The 20287-nt window shown below is 34.3% G+C and overlaps 1 protein-coding gene and 1 pseudogene across 6 annotated transcripts in view; one reads left to right on the forward strand and one right to left on the reverse strand.

Moving 5' to 3' along the window:
* Sema1a (semaphorin 1a) overlaps positions 1-20287 on the forward strand; it is a 364324-nt gene that overhangs the window by 207384 nt on the left and 136653 nt on the right. The window lies entirely within an intron of this gene.
* On the reverse strand, positions 18727-20011 carry LOC142979902 (cilia- and flagella-associated protein 20 pseudogene; annotated as a pseudogene).

Genomic DNA, 20287 nt, shown 5'->3' on the forward strand with positions numbered 1-20287 from the left:
TTGAGGTTTTTTATAGCGCTCGTTATCATACAGCTGTGGCGAATATTCAGATAACGTTGTGTATACAGCCTAATGACACCTGCTAGGGGATGTTCTTTGGAAATATGAATTAAGATGGATTAATACTGAGGCATCGGGCCAAAAAATGGTGTTGAATGAAAGATTTGCTGCGTAGCAATCGCTGATGAACAGCTATATACATATAGGCAAATCAAGTGGGTTTTTAGTTAACCAAATTACTTCTACAATTCATTAAGAATACCTTAGTTACTCCTTAAAAATCAGCTGTAAAATAATGATCTTATTATTTTCGTGCCTCATTTTTTTCATCATAATGCCATACATGTAATGCAGTATATAAGTTTATGTATAAATATCATGCATAAATTAAATCCTTGTAAAGCCCCCAACACACGATCCTTGAATCTCGCGCGGAAATCGTTCGATATTCGAAACGAAGGGCTTCGCTTTTCGCGCAATTAACCGCCGAGTTTAGTCCCTCCGCTTCCGGTCGGGTACTTCCGGAACCCCCCATGCTGATGACTCGCAATATATTGATTAATGAAAAAAAAGTATACTAGAATAATAATTCTGGTATAAAATATAGGGTCGATTCATTATGTCACTTAGTTGACAAGCTTTTGCTTTGGGTGAGGGGAAAACTTGTTCTAGTTGCTGTTTCTTGATGATGAATTGATTATTATTTCAAAATATATATAGCTATAACGATCTTTGTTATAAATGTTGTCTCTGTGAAACATAAGGCTTCTAGTATAATCAAAGAAATGACAATTATATTTGCTCACATAAGTCCAGACAACCTATCTGATATCCAATATTCTCCTTTGCCATTCAATTAGCTACATAGTTCAAATTCAATAATATTAATTTTCGAACTAATGTGATAAGTAATCATATTCTCATGTCACCAATTCACTTGAGACGAACAATATTAGTGGTAATTGAACTAGCCTCACTCAGACCGCTATTTGGCAGTAAGTGGCAGACATAAGATCAATACAATGCGTAATAGACAGGCCAGACAGAATAATCCATTTAACCCGTTGACTCTCGCTCGCAGGTGCAATCAGGCCATTCTCACTGCACACTTTAACCCTCACATTCTAGAGTGCAAGCAAAAAAACTTTTAAATTTTCTTGAAAAAATTTCCAAGCGGAATTGTATTGTTTTCCAACACTTGAGATACCCACGCGAATGCGGAAAACGATAATGAGGGAGCACTTTTTCCTTCTACCCTCTATAAGAATGAGGTCGAATTACGAATTGTATTGTGTGTTCAGTCATAAAAAAATAAACTCCGCCGCGATTGTGCCTCCGCGGAGGTAAATTAAGGATACAGGTATTTTTGTAATAGGGCCAAATGTATATTGTGTTATTTTCTTGGCGTTTATGCTTAAGATTTTAAGAGGTACTGGGACGTAGCAATTTCGTTGAATGTAAAAGATATGAACAATGTAAGATGAAAAGGAGAATGGGACCTTTTGAACAATGTTTCATGTGAGTATTTTATTTTTGTTCGGTATTGATTCGGTATAGCTAAGGATTTCGATTACTTTTTCAATACTAATCTGAAATACTTATCTGAAATAATCACTGGTCGAACAATTCACTACGTTTTAGGTGGTACAATAGGAAAAAGAGCCATCGACAGACGCGCTTTATACGCCTATAAAAAAATTATGGCGGTCCCTGCAAACGCCGAATTGAATATCAAATCAGCACGATGAACTTTTAGGCTAAATTTAATGATGTACCGAAAGCACAGCTAGGGGTCCATTTTGAGAGGCATTTTGGAAAATGTTAGCGCCAAATTCGTCGAGACAACTGCTTCTAAGAAATTTACGTGTTACTTCATTAATTTTAGAATATGGTCGCCTACTATTGTGAAAGATGTTAGTATAAATATTTTGTATTAAACTTTTTTTAATAGAAACACTTTGAGGAAAGAGCGCAGCTTTCTGTAATAAGTCGCGTCTAATTATATCACACGTGAATGTTCTCTAAAATATCATATTTAAAATCTACGCTTGTCGTCCATTTTTAAAAAAGTAAACTGCTTGGTCATGTTTAGTTGCAAATGGGAGTCGTATCATACAATTTATTTTAACCATTTTCATCACTCTAGATTTCATTAAATACCTAACACATTACGTAGTGCACCGGTTGCCGAAATTACAAGACCACCCCTGAAACGATTTTATTTATTACACTCATAAATCCGACGAGATTAAAAACGGACATTTTTATACGTAAAAGTCGGCAACTCGAGAGTGCAAGTGCAACTAACTCTTAGATACTGAAGACAGAAGTTGGCAAGTTTCCTCAAGCCGGCTATCACTAAAACCAAGTTTAATGAATCTTAATATCTGTGAAGGGAATATTTCAAGACGTTAGAGCTCTCTACTTAATGTAGCGTTATAAGATAAACGACGCGATTATAGCAAAGATCGCGAGATACGCGCATATTTATGGCTCGCTAACCCTTCAAAAGTAATGTGCAAAATTTCATATTTTTCAAGCGTATTTTTAACGTTTCATCTTCAAAACGCCCTTTAGATTAGACAACATTAGTTGAGGATTTAAATTAAAATTATCGCTCAAATGTTTTCACTTCATTAATTCAGTTAATTAAGTCCCTCCCGTGTTTAGCTATGAAAAATAATTGCGAAATATTTCATTTGCCTTTTTACTGTGTGCTTTTTTTGCTTAATTTGTTTTAGGTGAAAGTTATAATTTACGTGCGTTCCGTATTTCTATTTGCGGTGCTTAAATACTTTTGTTACATTTAAGCTTTTAAATAGGTCAAACATTACTTGAAACAGGTAAAATTTGCAGATCAAAAAGTTAAGTTTTTGTATTGCCATACCTTTAATACTATACAACAGGAATTTACAACATTTTGATACAACCATTATATAATTCAAGCTAGTACCCATTCCGTTTGAGCGCAGCATCTCTCATTATCTCGACATGCATTAACATTGTACCGTCATCATCAGGGTTAATTCCACTTCCAGAGAATCTGGTGAAATGTATGTAATAAAGTGAGCTTACGACCCAACACTGCGGCTGTGTGAAGCACAATTCCAAAATAATATGAAATTATTATCATTTCGCCTCTAGTTCAGACGCTTCTGTTTGAATTTCACGACACAGTAAACATATACCTACAGTCAATTTTCTTTCCTATTTCTACTCAGATAAGGTTGGTTTTCTATTGTAAAAACAGTCGGATTATAAAAATGTAACGACACGTCCTTTTGATCAACGATTCCTACGATCTTAACCAACCGTGGTATTGTTGTGATTATTGCGATAGCTTTTGTTTATCTCTTTAGAATTTACTGAAATCTTTTATAAAATAATATCTTGAATCAGTTTTGTTTGTTTGAAGGGAGTTGTAATCTATATTTAACAAAAGAATAAAGTAATACAATGTTATACTTTGTGAAAGGGCCGACAAACAGGAGACAATAAACTATTTAAATCATCCTCCCCTTTAATTAAGGCCCCCTTTTGTGGTCATTAATATTATCAAAAGCTCGTAAATCTTTTAATATTCACGGGTGAGGCTTCAACGTGGCCGGCTAACCGAGTTACTGCGGTGAACTTACCTCGTGTTCTATGTAATTTACTTACAAACTACAAGCTTAGCACCCATTTAAAAATAGAGCTAAAAGCTTTAAATGTAAGCTTCAGTAAAGTTAAATCTGATTGTGGTTTAAACTAGGCCTTTGCTTTTAAATTGTACGAGTGAAGTGACACGACAAATTGAGAGCAGTTGACCTAAAAGGCAAGTTTACAAACTTTGATAGATATAAAACGGCTATCCTCGCTATCCAAACAGAATGCAGTCAGATGTAGTGTTGGCAGTCGACGTCGCGCCGGCACAAGAGCGCGTCATCGCAACACTCACACTTTTGTTGCCTGCCACTTGACCCACATCCTCTCTACGTGTCTCCTGTAACAGGAAGCCGCCCCCTCCCCACACTACGTCCACTAACCGACACACTAATATAGACCCTCCACCCTCACCGCAAGAATCAAACTTCCTTGAACCGACCCTCGACTCAAAGGCGACTCCCCACGCAATTTAACACTTTGTTTTTCCTTCAAACATGGCAGAATATTCAATGTCGGCGGAAAATGAGTTGGATGTTGCTATTTAGCGATTTGCCACTCACCCGCTCAAGTAATAAGTTTCATATTCAAACGGCAGGGCGGTACTTTCTAATGAATTTTTTATCCAGTTTCGACCTACACTAGCTGCAATAATACATGTAATCCGAGCCTTACTGCCAACGCGATCTGTATATTTACAAACGAAATATTTTAAAAATTCATAAAAGGGTTATGGGCGAACCTATTTTTTTATTTGTGAAATAGGATGAAAGCGAAACTTGAAAGAAATATCGCTTTGAAGTCAATGGTTGTTATTTTTAGTTACCTTTACGAACACAACTCAAAGTTATTTTAAATAAACATTTTGAATAGCAATTTAACACCAAAAACTAGAAATAGTTTAAGCAAAATTTCAACGAGTCTCCAGCCTGACAGGCTCCATATTTTATAATAAAAAATGATATAGATCTCGTATGCATTGCATATCACGTAAAAAGTGGGCTCTCCCTAATAACTTCTGTTAACGTGATTTGCGTACCGGAGCAAATCTTTAAAGGTACATAAAAATCGCTTTTTACCTGTTCCCATCCCTATTCTTTTATACGTAATCAAAACTTTACGGCGATTTTATACGTATCGGAAAGGGTCCATATCAAATAAAATGGGGGTTTAAGGCTGGCAACTTCTGTGCGAATTTGTTGTGCGTTGAATCAGTTAATGTTGCCAACTTTTAATTGGTTTAATAATTCGCGTTTTCTGATCTCTGTAGGTATAAAATGTTAACTTTTTCAATTACCGTTAGTGAAGTTCAGAAGGCTATGATTGACGGTAACCCCGGCTTAGTCGATGTTTCAATTAATTAACGTTTATCATTTATGTTTTAATTGAAATGTTTTGCTACAGATTTGTGAACGGATTTACAGTTTGGTCGAGTGCAACTTTTCATTTTTAATTGTATTCGATACAATTTGCAATTACAAGCTTTTTGATTTGACGACTTAATTTATAAGCCACTAAGTCTTTCTCTAAGTCAATGTTATTATTAAAATCATAATTGATATAATATAAATCATTCAACACACATATAACATACGAACTGAACAAAGTTCTCAGTGAAACGTTCGAATAATGTACAAAAGTAAAAATAGTTGTTGCCCGAGACGGCACTAAGGCATATAATCCCGTTCTTATACCCAATTTATATGAAAAACGACATCGACAGAAACAAAGAGGTCTGCCCTGTGACCTTAGGAACTGAACCATCGGTATTGGCGAGGGACTCTAAGAGCCAATACTGCGAGAGCAAGAACGCCTATACTATATATGTTTGGGGATTAAGCGCTCTCAATTTTTATCCACTACCGACGTACTTTATACGTTCCACCTACAGGCCGTGTGAGATATATTTCACGGCTTTTGAAAACTGTATTATGAAGAAAATGTTTTGTATAAACCTGGATTTATATATATAGATAGATATGAAGCTTGGAATTGTGGTATTAGGATTCATAAAATCTCGACAGCTGACATTTAATATTCATTAATTGTTCTTTCGCATGTATTGAGTAGCTTAAATCTTCTTCTCTTGATAGCATTATTGACGTTTGTATCATATTTCACAATATTTCATAAGTTGTGAAATACAAATAATACTGAATTAAAGGTAATTAAAAAACGTAACATATTATTTCAAATACTAATGACTTATTTACAATTACGTGTAAAGCAAAAGCCTTAACAAAAAACAAGATCAATCTATTCTCAACTCACAACAAAACCTTTGTTAATAAGGAACAACCCCATTACCAAAGTTACAATATAACTTTCACTAAAAATACTTAGGAATATTCCGAACTCGAGTAATAAAATACTCGACCCTATTATTTCTGTTTTCTGGTCACTACTCCGAGCACACATATGTGAGAGATTTATCAAGCAACTTTGCTAGTGGTGTTCCTTTGTTGGTCTAAATTAAACCGTAATTAGTTAGACCGGCGTGGTGATTAATGTCGGTTTTTACGGGTTACGGGTTTACGGGAACGGCTAATGTTATCATCCACGCGACCGACTCCGTAATAACTGCTGGGGTTTGATTCGTAAATGATGCAGTTTGATTGTGGATTTGATTTGATGGAAAGGGGTAAACGTTTTTTGGTATTATAATTGTTTGTTAGATCTATACTAATATTATAAAGCTGAAGAGTTTGTTTGTTTGTTTGTTTGAACGCGCTAATCTCAGGAACTACCGGTCCGATTTGAAAAATTCTTTCAGTGTTAGATAGCCCATTTATCGAGGAAGGTTATAGGCTATATATCATCACGCTACGACCAATAGGAGCAGAGAACCAGTGAAAAATGTTACGAAAACGGGGAAAATTTTGACCCATTCTCTCTAATGTGACGCAAGCGAAGTTGCGCGGGTCAGCTAGTGACAGTATAATAGGAAAGAAAACTTACAGCAGTACATTGTTATAGCCCTGAATGTTCATACATTTCACTTTTTTATAGAATGGAATTGATACTATAAATCGTTAAAATCTTGACAGATTGTCCGTACAGCCAAATACTCAGGTAATTTTATGGTTTAAAAATGACTTGACAAAATTGTTGAGCATGCTGGGGTGTCAAACATTATACCAAAAAATATCTTTCATTTTATTTTCTATCAAACTCATAAGTTTAAATTCTCTCATGGGACATCGTCCCGTCATTGGCGAGTTGTATCTATACCCTTTTGAGCCACCCCCCAGAGAATCATAGGGGTGACAATTAATTATCATATAGACGGAAAAGGAAGGAAAGTCTACATAAATCTATATAATACATTACCCTGACCCTTCGTATAATTGAACAAGAGTTTAACTAAACGTCAAAGGGTCATTAACCCGAATGACCGATTGAACGACATCGTTCAATAACAAACCATTCGCGAAATTAAACTGTCAACTCTTGTATTGGTTTAGTTTCTGTTTATTAACTCATAGATGGCTGTTTGTGATTTTGGTTAGATGTGAACATGTTTTTTACAACAGTATTACCAATTTTGCGTTTGATATTGTTAGTTTAACTGTCATTGTTTAGAAGAATCGTGCTTTTAACTCTGCATAAACAAACCTGTAATTCTTCCATACAAAAACATGATCCGTAGTAAGTATGAGTAAATTCAGGAAGAAGAAACAGAGACACACTACGTAATACAAAATGTACCACAAGATATTCGTAGACGTTGACACGACGTAGAGCTTCTCGTAGACGTTCGTAGCAACACGTAGACCTTCGTAGAGGCGTAGCATCAATGTTGATCGCATTTTATTTATTCAACAACTAGTTTTAGCAAGTTCTGTTCAAGTTGTACATTTGCGAGTTGACTTGAAGTTTTTCTACCTGTCTGAATTTTTATTAAGGCAGTGTTGTACTTGTTTTGTGAATGTATTCAGTACGAAAATAGACCAGCAAACACATTGTACATATGTATTTTCAAAATGATATTCAACTGCACGTGTGTCGCATTGAAAAAGTCGTCATTTTGCCACATTATACCGGTGCACGGCGCGTACCGGAAAACCGAAAGCCTGATTGATGATCATTTTCTGTGTTCCACAAAGAATTGTATTGAGTCTGTTTGTAATTTATGTTTGTTAAATTTCATTCCTAGAAATAAAAGGCTTGTTTTATTTATGTCATTGTCCAAATTAAATACTATTTGTTAAAGTTATTATAAAATTCCCATATAATTATATGATTATTTCAAAATATTAAATTTATCAGTTTCCAAATAAGAATATATTTGTTCACTTTATTCACGTTTTCGTATTTTATAAAGCGCAAATTAAACAAAAAAACACATCCTCTCATAATACGAAGTTAGCCGCATAATGCTCGCAACAATATCACTCCAATTATAAAAGTACACACCCAAAACGAAGCACATTTAAAAAAGTACACAGACCACACCCTGTATGTTACGCTGTTGAATATTCATAGCACACCGGAGATTGTATCGCTTAATAAACACCCTGTATACTAGTCCGCTCACGTGCCGCTAATGACCGAACAGTATTAAAGGAAATTTTAATTTTCACTTACGTTGTTCGGACATAGATTTATTATAACGTAGAGGACACGTTGTAACGGACGACACGATATTGGAATGTAAATTTTGCATACATTATTTTACATGCTGTATGCTTGTTTTAATGCTGTGTTGTTAGTAGAAAATTAATTTGGTATTTTCTCAGTGTAATTACTAGTCGTTTTGAAGTGAAACAATCTTGATTGTATGCTATACAACTTAGTAATATCGGTATTATTATTTTAGTTATGACAGTTGAAACCGCTTAGTACCATTTCAGTATTGCTGTTTTAAATTTAAAACGAAAAATTAATAATCGCTATAAAAATATGTTCAGAGATTTTTTACCATATATAATTAAGCGATACGATAATATTAAGATTATGTAATTATGTTACTAGTAAACTCTATATTAGACTCTATATAATTACTGATGAAAATTTTAATATTACAAGTAGCTACTACTTGTACCATTAAAATTGATACTAATGCAAATAATAAATAAAAATAAATTTAACCCATTACTGTACCACTGCTGGGCAAGGGTCTCCTCCCGTAATGAGGGAGAGGTTAGGCCATGAGTCCACCACGCTGTTCCTCAAAAAAAAATTTTTTTTCTGTTTTCCTCACGATGTTTTCCTTCACCGTTAGTACAAATAATAAAACTATAATACTATTACAAATAAGAAAAAACTAGTCTTAAATGTTCTCTAATTGTATTCTACTACTTTTAATCAACTTGACAATTATCTCACTATTAACGGTGAACGCTTGTATCTAACAAGCGTTCACCGTTAATAGTGAGATAATTGATAAAGTGAGTGCTTTGTTACATTGACTGATAGTTGTTATTAATTATTACATTTGTATTCATTAGTGATGTTCCTCAGTCAACTACTTGCGCCGCTCCTACAGGAGTGATATAATCATGGTGATTGGAAGGTGCGTTTTAAATAAAGTGGGGTTACAAATGTAGGAAAGAAAAGAAAAATATAAGTCAGTCAAAGTGGATTTGTTTTACTATTACTAGCGGGTAAGACAAAATACTCCATAATATTATTTGTAAAAATGAAAGTAATTCTCAAAGGAAATGTTGTGTCTGATTTCATATTTTGGTTGTGTCTATCTGCTTTACATTTTTGTATAGTCTTTCATGATTTGGGTTATGGGATGTGAGTAACACGATAATTTAAAGTCGGGTACATCTAAAACGTACGTTAACATTTAAAATGACTTGAAAATATAACTTTTCATTAAATTCGTTGGTAGTCTCTAGTCGTTAGCAGTAGAAAATCGCCTTCACACACCATTATTAATTAATGCCACTATATTATTAATGCCTATCAACTTACAATCCCCAACTTTTGCCTGCAATGGAACCCAAAACAAAAAGCCCCCTTACACGATGGTGTCCATCTACCATGTTATGCCTATGGGAGGATATGACGTCTCATAATAGTGCCGCGGACCGGCTCCCGTGCCAGGGGTTGCAGGCCGATTCCCATGGGGAGCAAATTTACGACCAACAGCCACTTGTTTCTGGTAAACCTGATCGTGTACGTGGGTTTGTATATTTCGGTATATACAGAAATGAGGAGGCTATTCTTAACCATTGTAGATCCAATAACAAATTGTGTGTATTTCATAATGTGACGATAGGTGAAATATAAGACATGTAGTGTACGGGAATCGTTGCACATCTTCGGTATGCTTGGATAAATAATTCAATATGGTAACATTTTGGCTGATGCATTACTTTTAGATATCTTACTTAATGACTAAAACTGTGTTTAATTTCAAATTTACAATTAACAATCCAAAAGAATAACTGAAAACTTGCATATTATACGAAAGAATTTACTCTCCCACCTTTACTTCTTTTACAATACCACCAAGAATTTTTCTTTTAAAATATACTCAAAGTAATTACCCTTCATACAGCTATAAAGAACAAGAGCCGTCTAGTTGTTAAGTGACAGGACGCAGGCTGCACTTTCACTAATAGACCCTATTCATTTAAGAAAGCGTTGTGTTATGATCGCGAGCAGACGACGGCACTGACATGTGACTTGGCTAATTGCTTTTGTCTTGCAAGTTTCATGTATTAAGACCCTTTTTGTTTGTTAAGATTTTAAAATCTGATTATGAAGAATAAACTTGCTAAGGTTAGCGTCCGTGCATCTTTGACTAACGAAGTTTTCTTACTGATAACTTGATTGATGTTTCATACATCAGTTTTGCAAACTACTGAAGTTAATTTATATATGTATGTAATATTACTGAGACTCTGATTTAATGAGACCTTAACATGTGCTGAAGCTCAGTGCTAGCAACATCTGTATTTTTAACTATAAAACGCAAAATAGTATATCGTTCACCTAGTTTTGGCTGACATCCACAAACTCTTCCCATGAAAAAAATTGGCACCTGGTACTAGACAAAAAATATTTTCTAAAGCAAAACGACAGATAACGGACACGCTGTCCAAAAATAATACCTATTTAATAATTTTTGTTGGTTTGATAGGATTTCAATACTTCTGAGTCAATTTTAGTAATGTACAAAGGGATAGCACGCTTTCAAAAAAAGCTATAGATATAACCTTTTTGTTTATACGTCATAATAATATTACATACATAAATTATTTATTGATACTTAGGTATCAACTTCGGCTTAGCTACAAGATTATTATTCCACATAACTTTCCAAACATTGCCTTATCCGAAATGTAATTTTCCCTATCTGCCAGCAATATATTATAAAATTTACATTTATACCAGTACCATAACAATGTAAGCAAACCTCCAAGGATAGGAGTCCTTGAAACCAATCTGTGTTCATCTGAACTTTGGCATAACTATTGTGAAACAATAACTGTTATATTCATATAACAATGTAATTTCTGACTAAGTCTTGTATTCGTAAAGCCTTCTACTAAGAAGCAGGCATTTGTGGTATGTAAGATTCATGGTTTACTGAAATTTCAGCTTCCTTAAGAAACAAATTACAAAAGTTTGAGATTTTGTTTTAATAAATGAGATATTTATTACATCACTGAGTAAAGGCAAATTTTGGAAAACTTCCTGCACCATTTGGCCCGCGTGGCGATCTCAAGGCCTAACCCCTTCCTCATTACGGGAGGAGATGCAGCAGTGGGACATTGATGGGCTAAAATTTTTACCATTTGATAGGCGATGCCATTAAGAAATGGGATTACCAGGAATTACCAACAATTGGTGAATTCATGAATTGAATATTATACTTTCTGTTTTGTTTTCATGAAGGCTTAAAGTCTAAAAGCAAATTTTAAAATTTTATGGTTTCAAGTAATTAATGTGCTCCAGTGAACACGACTCTTATCCATAAAACTCGATGTTTGAAACCGAAACAGCTCAGATTTTAATTATCGATAAAACTAAAGATTTTCATATCGAGTGTAGTTATTTTCTTTAATTAATGAAAAACGTCTTAAGTAATGATTTAATTAAAAGATGTGCGTATTTATTAATCAACTTGTAAAAAAATATCACTTGAAATTGATTGACATACTAACTTCAAAATAACACAGTTACATAAAAATGTAATAAATTATTACAGACTGCACCTTGCCTTAACTTTGAATCGTTTGAGCCACGTACAAGTTTTTTAAACTAAAATGTAGCTTTCAAAAATCGCAAAGTTTAGAAGTGTTTTCAGGTTGACGTTTATTACTAGTTTAGAGACTTCTGAAGCAAATATTTCCTGTAATATAACGTGTAAATAGTAAACTCAGTTGCAAGAACGCTGACAAAATGAGTAATGTATTTATAGTCCGAAAACTTAGCGGAGAATGCCTTGCCATACATATAGTTAATATTTCGGGGTATTTTTCAATGTAGCTGAATCAAGAGGTCACAGAGGCCATCGCCACATGCATAAACCTGCGAGTCAATGATGTTTTAAATTCTTAATCAAGTATACCTTAGCCAGCCGCGTACCCTTCATAAAAGTCTCTCTACAAAATTGTTGGACCATAGCGACTACACAATCGCTTGCTTCACAAAATCACCTCAACACGAAACTGTCAAAAAGTATAAACAAAACATTAATGTTTAACATAATACTTAAGTTACAAAAAGGGGCATAAAGTTTATTCTGTGGTCAGTAAATAACCGATAGGCGTTATCAGTAGCAGCCAGCGACGGGCCAGCCTTTTAAAATATGACCCTCTAGCCCTGGGCGGACAAAAATGACCTCAGTTTATGTACTGTAAAGATAAACACTTACATTGTTCGTGAAAAGGTGAAATATGTGAAAATAACTTTTGTATTACATTTTAGGAAGGTCTTCCTCATATTTGAAGGTAGAGTGTGGAACGAATATGTTAAGATTGCGTCACGTTAATGTTTTTTCTTGTCTTTTACAGGTCGTTAACTTGAGTGCTTAAAAAATACCTTTAAAAAATATTAACCCTTTTGTTTTTATAATATCCTTAAATCACTTTTATATCAGTATAACCCAGTAGGTTGGGTATTAAAGTAGGTACTTACATCCTGAAATCATTATGGACTAAATAAAGCACAAATTATTTTAAATAAATTTAAGCTTAGATTTTGTTTAGGTATACTTTAACTTCACGTCTGTTCTATTTCTAATACAAGTGTATTACATGGAAAAAAATCACGTAAAGAACGCCACTTGATAAGATCCCTACTAACTTCTCTCGCTTCATTCACATACATCTTGACATACTACAATTACTTCTCATTTCAAGAACAACCTCACTTCTAGCCAACATCTGGCCTATAGCCACAACTACCGCCGCCCTACTCCGATCACTGCATTGATCGTCTAAGATTTAATAGAGCAATAACACAAAGTATGTCCAACACCCATGGGACTTGCCTTACGGGATTTGACCTGTCATTTTCCGTGACATAAAACTCCTTGTCTAATATTACGTAGGATATGTGATTGAATGAGCACACGTATTTTTGTTTTAATATTTATGATAAAGGAAACAATGTATTGAATAATGTGTCAATCTGGACAATAGTGATTTTTGATGTTAATAGATTTTGTGATAGTAATGGTTGATAAGTACTTTTGTTTTCATTCATAGAAAATAAAAACTAATTAATTATTTTTGATAAAATATTATCTCTATTGGGTAGTAATCGATAGGCTTAATACAAAATAATAACCAGATTTTTTTCTGTAAAAATACAGTCAGTTCAGGCTTTACTTATGAGTATCAAAATGATAGTTACTTTTTCTTCTACATACGTATAATGTAAACTTACTCAATACAAATTAATTTTCAAAAGAGTAAAGTAACTAGTTTCAGTTACACGAGGATTTTTCTTCGTAACTTCTAAGTGTACCGACTCGGTAATTGAATCTGCATCCGCAAGTACAGCCGCTCCTTTAATTCGAGTAAGTGTTGTACCGTTTGCAAATACCGCACTGAACCGGATCTAACTGGTTATTACCGGTTAAGGAAGTAGATATTTGTTTACTTTTAGTGAAATTGAGATTGTTGTTACTCAATATGATTAAGTTTATGAAAACATGGTTTGTTATTGTTATTTATATGATTAAATATCAATATTTATAATACGTTAATATAACAATGAATAATTTCGATAAACATTATAATGTTATACCATAACAGAAACAAAATATTGAGTATAGACCGTAAATAATTTCTGCAAAAGACCGTCTCATTACTTCATACTTCATATGTTCTGAAAGAAACAAGTTCTTTTATGATTTCGATATGATATAAAATTAGTATAATACTCAAAACGAAATTGTGAAACCAAATTCAGTCTCTAAAAATGTGACCAACTATGTCGAAAGTTCATATGTAATATGAATTTAGTTTGCAGTGAAATGACTTTGATGATATCTGCAAAAAATACAATTTTCTTCGCTATACACAATCGACAAAGCTAGAAAAACACTCACTTGTCATTTTTTACATTGAGAGAAACAAAAGAAAACGGCGTGTTCTAAACTTTGATAACCAAACACAGTGTCACATTCAAACATCTTTTTTGCTGACCGTAACTAAATTTGGGAGGCTCAGCACGTTCGTCTGACCGTACTTGAGATAGATTATGCTCCCTTTGTCGTAAATTTTACGACTTCAAAAATTAGTCGCCGTGAGTTGACTAGTGCAGAGAACACGCAATAGCAAATTGTTTTACGTCGGTTTTGTGGCCGCGACGGATCATTTTTAGTGATGTGCTTTTCTTCGATTTTTCTTTAGTTCTTAGTGATTGGATGCGTCTAAAGTTACTTGGAATCCTTGTTTTATGAATGAGCCAGTCATTTATTAGTACCTAATTATTCCTCTAGGCATACATTTTGAGTATAAAGTTATTAAATTAATCCTGTGCCTCGATTCTATACTACTATCGACTACCGACAACCGAACTGTCATCGAGAAATTTTGTACGAAAATCTGATCAGCGCCTCTGACGGGTGTCGTAGGAAACATTTTGGCAGTACATTCTAAATGTCAAATGTCGATAGCTAGCCGGTTGTCGGTAGTCGATAGTGGTACAGAATCGAGGTACTGGTATATTATTTCATTGAACTCCGTTTTTAAGCTAATTTACATACATAAACACCTAATTGCCACCCGAGTCTTTACACTGAATACTAGTCATAAAGATATAATTATGTTTTGCGTATTATAAAAATACGCCTGCTACTTAAAATAATGACAAACAAAAGCTTCAAAACAATTTGTAGTACAATAAATCCTGAACAAAAAACGTTATAAAACTGAAACACTAATCAGCATTCACAGTGTATGTAGTTGGTAAATTCTTATTTATGACCAATTTTTGCTGTTGCTTAATAATGCAGCAGTAAATTAAGGCTTTAATATAACGCGGAGCCGACGCAGCGGACTGTTCGCTTAGCTTCGTTCGGTTGGTGGTGGTGCAAGTTGTGGGCGGAGCGGGGAGCGAGCGAAAAAGTTGATAGCGATTTTTTAGCAGAAGCTTAATAATTAAATTGTATTGTTTAAAAATGTTATAGTAATTATGAATGTGTTTAGTAATTTTGGTTGATATATTTAATTAGTCAAATAGGTAATTATAAAGTTTGGATATTAAAATAATGTAATAAGTCGTTTAAAAGTTTTTAAACATGCAAATAACGTATTATTTTTTTTCACTAAGCGTGCTATTTGGCACAGATATAAAACTACTAGATACGATTAAACACGTGTTTTCTTTAAACAAAGTATCATAACACAGGACAATTAAACATTCAATTTAAACTTTAATAGTAGGTGTAACACAAGGCGCTCCCCGTTTTAAACCCAAACTGTTAGACAATTATAGCACTTGGGTGCATAATTAGTTGATGTTATGACTTTTACGATGTTATAATCCATTTATACAGTTGATTATGGGCACTTTCGTTTTAAAAGTTTATTATGACCCTATGAGAAGAGTAATAAAGTATTATTTTACATTTGATGGCAGGACATGGATCTAAACTTCCGTTGGAACGCTTAATCTGTTGAAGGGATATAATTGATGAGGTTTTGTTGCCATCACTATAACTAGCTGGAAGCAAATAATTTAATAATGATCTGGGCTATAAATGTGTGATGATTTGAAAAAGTAAGACATAAGTTGTACTATACAAAAAATATAGAAGTATTTTTATATGGTATCATAAGATACTAATGTTCTGGCGGTAAGTTGTATTTAAAACCTAGGTAATATACAACTATTTATACAAATTTATAAATCTGTACCCCTGTTTCGTGTCTGTGTGATTTTATCATATGTTATTCGAAAGTTATACTTCCTTTTGCTCCAAAATAATTGTGATTCAATAAATTACTTACAGCAAGCTTGCCTTCCGGTCATTGTCAGTTGTTTTCCGTGAGAAACATTATCAGTATCAGCCCCGATGCACCCGATAAATGGCAGCTCCCTCACCCCCTATCGCATTGATAGGATATCTGTTATTGAGGGGATCACCCTCACTGTCTTTGTTAGCAAAAAAGTTACAAAAAGAATCATTACAGCATGTCAAACTGTGAAAATATATAGCGATTTGCTTCTAAAGATTGCAGAAATTAGTAATCAGAACTTTAGTAGTTTTATCTAAGAAAGCATTCGACGACAAACGTTATCTGTTTGCAGTCATCTGAACTATGCTTGCTTTGACAAAAGAATAAAGAAAAAATGCACGTATTTTTCAAGCAAAATGAGTTGATGTTATTTGAATAAATTTGCCATGTGTTCTACATGCTATCATATCCTTGAAAGTGGCACAAGTCATCTAAAGTTTAGAGAGTCGTTAAAAATTGTTATACTGAAAAAATACTGACCATCAAAGAAAAGAAAAAATTATATTTAAAAACTAATGTAATATTGGACGGTTGATTATTTTGGGAAATTCCCAAAATCGTCTCACAAATCGCTCTCTCCTCTGCTTATGCCTTAAACCACAAGTAGCAGTTACATCGCTACGTGATTTATCGTCCGCTACACCACGCTAACTTATTACCCGCGCTTATGTCGGGCGAATATGTAAGAGATCATGTATTCCGTACATATTGCTTGATAAATGTGATCTAAGATGTACTGTGATAGCATTTCAGAAATACTTTTTGTATGGCAATTATAAGAAAATAACCAGTTACAACCCTGTCAAACTTATTATTGCAATATCTAGTAATTTAGTTCGTAAAAGGATTCTTTACTATATTTTCAATTTTTATTTTAGAAAGAAATAAAACGCATCTCACTCCGATCATTTGATGACAGTGTAAACATATTGTCACATAAACACAGCCTGAAGCCTCTTTTCCTATACACAATACCTACACAATAACAGCTAAACAATTAGATAATCCTGAAAACTCTAATCTTATAAGCAAAGGTATATTTTTAACGTAAAAGATAAAGGTCATTCATCTCCATTTCAATTTCTGTGCACAACATCGATGATTACAGAGTGCCTTTCCCGTTTCCTTTCATCATAGTTTCTGAAGTCCCGAAAAAAACATTATATTGAATAGGTTAAACCAGTAAAAGGCTGTATGTATTTCTGTTTGTATATTTAGTTATGTGAAGGCTCGACCCAGATTTAAGGAAGTAGTTTCAACAAATATTTTTATTCAATATTCCGAATGAAGATTGTGTGCTATTTCTGGCGAATATTTTTTGAGTGATTTGTTTGTTTGTTATACTGTTTGATATTAGTTTAAATATTGTTCTTTCTTTATAAGACTTGTTGTACTTATTCTAATAAGAGTTGTGAGAATTCTGATCGGTTAAACAGTGCTTGGTTACATCTCTCATATTCAGTTTCAAATCGATTAAAAGTGTCAAAACACTGCAAATATAGTCAGTGCTTACGCAACATATATATTAGAGTAAGATAGTTATTTTAATAACGATTTTATAGCAAACTAACAATTGTGTTTCTTTTTTTCAGGTAAGCGGTTTTATACAAAAATTGCAAATAATCAGAGCTACGTTTTCGAAACCGTAAGTTTATGCTACTATTCCAATAAGCTATCAGCTTATAAGCTAATACTAATTTATATGAACAAGGTAGATTGTAAAGCCATATTACATTGATTATATAATTACCAATTCAGTGAGCCAGACATACTGAATTTCCGTCAATTTACTTACTATGACAAGTGTAATCGCGCCTTAAGCATCATATTTAATATTCATTTATGCTAACAACAGTGACATCTGTCGGTGAACAAAGGCAGCTATTATCTTCAGTACAAATTGCTTCTCAGGAGTTATGATTCACCTCGACTCTCAATGTTTGGTGTAAAGTCTGCTAAGATCAAGTTTCAGACTTCAAAATTAAATTTTTGATGTATTTGGATATTAATTTCTCTGACAGACGTAGGCTTGTTAGTCAAATTATTAAAAATGTTAGTGCTTGCTTGTAATCACAAACGAAATTCTTGAAGACAATTTCCCAAAAAAATTATAATGTACCAGTATATCAATTCACATGATGCTAGCCAAAATATAAAGTTTGAACAGTATATATGGCCTGAGACAATAAAATAAAAGTCGTTTCTTACAGAAACCAATATTTATATAATATACAAAAGTTGTTCACAAAATTTCTTTCACACATTTTCCACAAAGATAAACCGTGCATGTATTTTCTATATTCAAACCCTCCCGAATACTATAAAGTCATAAATCCCAGGATATATGTATTATTACGTACTCACTTTGACGGGAACTACCCCTAAATAATGGGCGGAATTTCGCACCATAGACCAGAACATAAACTATTAAAGAGACGCCAACAACCGACCATGGTACGATTTTATGAGCCATTTTTGCATATTGAACGGTACCAAGCCAGCGTTTGGCAAATAACGGTGTTTTTTTCATTTTCAGAGATTAACGCATAAAACTTTAAGAGCGTTTACTATCACTTTTATCCTCAGTATACGAACGTGCTGCTTTTTTACGCTTTTTATAACGTGTTTGAAAAATCTAAGACAAAGATTACACATAAAAATTTAATGCAAGTACGTCACTCTGTTTAGAATGCGACAGGTGGTTAAACCATAATATAAAAAATAAAATAAAAAGTAAACCTCTCTTTATTTCTACGAAACATTATAATCAAAGTAAATAACCGATTATTACAAATAGGTACGCAACATAACAAAACGAAAATCGATTAAAAAAATATTTCGATGTGTCTAACCTTCAGCAGCTGGCTCTGCGGCCTCGGCGGCTGGAGCCTCTGCCTCCGCTGGTGGTGCTTCTGCAGCCTCTTCTGTAGCTTCAGCCGGTGCAGCTTCGCCCTCAGCGGCAGGCTCTTCCTCCTTTACAGCAGGAGCCTCTTCCTCCCCTTCTACAGGTGTTGGCGCTCCGCCTTCAGGAGGTGCTTCCTCAGCCGGAGCCGCAGCTTCTTCAGCCGGAGCCTCCGCAGCCTCTGGAGCCGCTTCAGGAGCTGCAGCTTCTTCGGCTTTCACTTCAGGTGCTTCAGCCGGAGCTACCGCCGCTACACTCTTCCTGCTCAGCTTGGCTTCAACTGGTGGAGGAGGAGGAGGAGCTTCTTCAGAAGGCGGGGCTCCAGGCGCTGCTGGCGCTGCGGCTGCCGGCGCAGCTTCCGCTTTCTTATCACCAGGCTTTCCTTTTTTCTGTTTTCGCTCCAAAGGCAGATAAAGTTTATAGTCCTGTGGCAATTCTTCTTCGGTGTAAAGTCTTTCACAAAAGTAAATTCGTCGTAACCTCGCATTGGCGTGCACTTGCACTCGTAAAGTTTCTATGAATTGTGTACCGTATGCCCTTCGTGTGAAGTCAGCAAGGTTAAATTGAATCTGGTTCCAACCACGCGCCAAGCCGATAGGCATGCTCGTGCAAAACGGTTTAATCTTCGTTGTAGATTGAAAATTAGATATCCTAAATCGTCTCCTCATATTTTTGTCATCAAGGATGGTAATTTCAAACGAGAAGTATCGCTTCAAATTCTTTATAATCATAACCAAAAATGGTAGTTTTATTCCTAGTATTTGATTGTTTCTGGGGCATGAGATGAACGTAGTCGCAACATTGGTGCTCACGATCTCGAGGACTATAGAATTCACTTCGTTGTCAGTGAGCCGCTTAATGTGGCCATTTTTCACTTCCATGTCCCATATTGCGAGCGGGTTAGCTCCACAACTGTAGAATATTGACAGCAATCCATTCTGATACGTGTTTTTAAACATGATTTACAACATGTGATAAAGTAAATTGTTATTATTTATAAACAGTTTTTGATATTTCGACTATAATGACGTATGCGATGACAGTTATAACTCGGATTGTTTTAGTTTTTTTAATAATCGGTTCTTTTGAGCAAAAAGTTTATTATATTGGCAATGTCATGGATTACCTTGTGAATGTGGTTAAAGCCAAAATAGTGCAAATGGCAGAGTTATTTAGTTTCCACCTAGCCTAATTAGGAACAAAACTATTTTTTTGTAATATTTTGTTGTAACTCAGAAGTACAATTATGTTATTTTCAACAAAACACAGCAGTTTAGTTTAAGACAATTTTATTAGAACAATAATA

This window comes from Anticarsia gemmatalis, chromosome 17 (assembly GCF_050436995.1).
Source record: "Anticarsia gemmatalis isolate Benzon Research Colony breed Stoneville strain chromosome 17, ilAntGemm2 primary, whole genome shotgun sequence".
Lineage (NCBI taxonomy): Eukaryota > Metazoa > Arthropoda > Insecta > Lepidoptera > Erebidae > Anticarsia > Anticarsia gemmatalis.